We start from the raw sequence: 2,890 nt of genomic DNA, 5'->3' as shown, positions 1-2,890 counted from the left end.
TATCTTTCTCTGTTTTTCCTCTGTTTACACGAACGTTTTCTTCTTTTCGGACAAAACCCTTTGTAACCTTCGTCCTGTCTTTGTCCTTACATGTTTTTACTTTATATTAGCCCTTGTGGCCAATAAAACCAGAATTAATTATTATTATTATTGTTATTATTATCATCATTACCTTTGCACAGTTTCTAACGCTGGAGATGTACAACGGTGTCAGCTGTTCACTACCAGTGAACTAAGGTAACACCCCTTATTTTTCCAGTACCTTCCGGAGTATTCGAGCGGTTCCAAGCAGTGCTGTTTTCTGCAAGTGCTCCACCCTTATTGCAGCCCCTATTTGTTCTACGTACTTCTCGAGATTTCTGCTCACTGTTCCCAGGGCTCCGACGATTATTGGTACTACTGCAACCGTTTTCATCGACCACAACTGCTTAACTTCCCAAGCTAACCTGTCATATCTCTCGACTTATTATTATTATTATTATTATTATTATTATTATTGTTGTTGTTGTTGTTTTACATCTCAGAACGTTCGGTCTTATTTGTTCTAGTAGATTCTGTGAGAGGGGACAGCAGCCTGCCGTCAGAAGTCTCACGGGGTCTCTTTCTGCACGTTATAAGCTTTGATACTTGATTGTTAATTATTGTAGGAGACATTGAACAGCTAAGTACCAATCTCAAAATCTTTGCTGTTCCCAGTAGAGCAGTTTTTTGAGCATGTTCTACCCTCATGTCAATTCCGATTTCTCTTATATATTTCTCGAAATTCGTTGTTAGTGCCCCTAATGCCCTTGCAGCTACTAGAATGACAGATACACTCCTCACAGTTCACATTCTTGCAATTTCGTCTTTTAGTGGTCTGCATTTTTCAATCTTCTCTAGTTTTTTGTCACTAATGCGTGCAACCCCAGGTATCGCAATATCTATGATCTTGATTTCCTTTTTTCCTTTGTATACCACAACAATACCTGGTCTCCGAGCCTTGATTAGGGAGTCACACTGGATTGTAAAATCCCACAGCATCTTATTTTCTTTGTTCTCGGTGACTCCTTCTGATTCATGTTCGTACCATTTCCGTACTCTGTTCAGGACGTACTTTCTACATAGTGGACTAACTTAGTCACGTTATCGTACCTCCTGTTGTAGTGCTCTTCGGCCAGCCTGCTATACTCGCTCACAACATATGAGATTGTTTCGTTTCTACTGTTACACATCCTACAAAGGGGCGATTCGTTACTCTTATCTATTTGTAACTTGGTGTAATTAGTCCTTACAGCTTGTTCCAACGCGCTACATATCAATGTCTCAGTGCATCCTTTCAGATCACTTTTTCTTAGCCATCTCCTAGTGTTGATTTCGTCTTTTCCCTCGATTTCTCTGGGGTATTGCCCATGCAGTGGTTCCATTTTCCAATTAATATTACTATTTCATGTTTGACTTTTGCTATGCATTTGTACAAGTTGGCTCCAAGTCTCACTCAGAGACCTCATCTGAGCTAGGTAGCAATCACCCCCTTTTGCTATCATTCCTAGGGCACCTATGACAACAGGTATTGTTTTAGTCTTCAGGTTCCACATTTTGCTAATTTCTATTTTTGTCTGAAGTCTTTCAATATAATGTCTGGTCTATTTGCATCTATCTTTCTGTCAGCTTGAATGGTGAAGTTCCAGAGGAGTGAGATGTGATCATTTTCAAGCACTGGAGGTGGTCTGTGTTCCTACCAGTTTTCATCATGGAGCAGATCCAGGTTTTTTCAAATTACCGAGTAAATATACTGTGCTGCTCTATCATACCTGTTGAGATACTTTGTAAGCGCAAGAAGACTGCACATGGAGACAACATGATCTATGGTTTCATTTTGTTGTTGACATACACGACATGTTGGGAAGCTGCCATTCTTTAATATGTTGGCCTGGTAGTTTCTTATAGGTAAGCATTGATCTTGGGCTGCTATGATAAACCCTTCTGTTTCTGATTTTAAGCCAGAAGCCATTAGCCATTGATGGGTAAGGGATTTGTCAACATCGGCATTATTAGCTCTCTTTGGGTATTTGCCATTGAGAGGTTTTTCTTGCCATTTATCTGTAAGAATATCTAAGGCAACAGTTTTAGCACGTGTTTTCATACGCTTAGCTTTTTCTGTGCTTGTTTCTAGTATGCCTAATCCTAGAATTTGTTGTATTTGGAATTCACTTAGATATTCCTTTGCCTGTTTTGTTACTGAGTGTGATGCTTTCTTGTTTTCATTTACTGAAAAAAAAAAAAACGACAAACAATAAATTATGCCCAGCTCAAACGAACAAAGTCACCTACCTCGGCAGTTTTCCGTTTTTCTTTCGTAAGACAGAGCCCACACGACTCATGTCTTCCTTGGTTCACTAGTGAGAAGCCAACTAGCCAATACCGGAAGCGAGCTTCTTTATTTCATCGAATTAGCCATATAGGCTGTACACAGAATTGCCAGAAGGACAGCGGGCTGGACAAAAACATTAATGACATGAAGAATGATAAGGTATGGATGATATAAATGAGAGGGGTATTCGGCGCTCGCCGACAGAAAACCCCTCGAAATTAATGTTCAAGCAGTTCAATAAAAACCATTAAAAATACATGAAAAAAAACCCCCAATCATTTGGGCCCGCAAAAAGGAATGCGAGCTCTTCTTTGTCAAGGGTCTCCATGGCCCTTGACAACACTGAATGCTGTAGTAACTCCGCAGTCACCTGCGGAGGCCACAATGGACTGATTGTGCACTCTGCGAACATAATTTCTCGGTCGCACAGGTCATCCAACAATTTTCTTACGATAAAGGAGGACAAACTCCTCCTCATCACGGGAAGGAGCCTCAAGCAGCTCCGTCAGTGGCACACTTCCCACCGACGGAGCCTCATTC

This window comes from Octopus bimaculoides, chromosome 17, assembly GCF_001194135.2.
Source record: "Octopus bimaculoides isolate UCB-OBI-ISO-001 chromosome 17, ASM119413v2, whole genome shotgun sequence".
Taxonomy (NCBI): domain Eukaryota; kingdom Metazoa; phylum Mollusca; class Cephalopoda; order Octopoda; family Octopodidae; genus Octopus; species Octopus bimaculoides.
The sequence above is the reverse complement of the archived record's forward strand: the minus strand, read 5'-3'. Positions refer to the sequence as shown.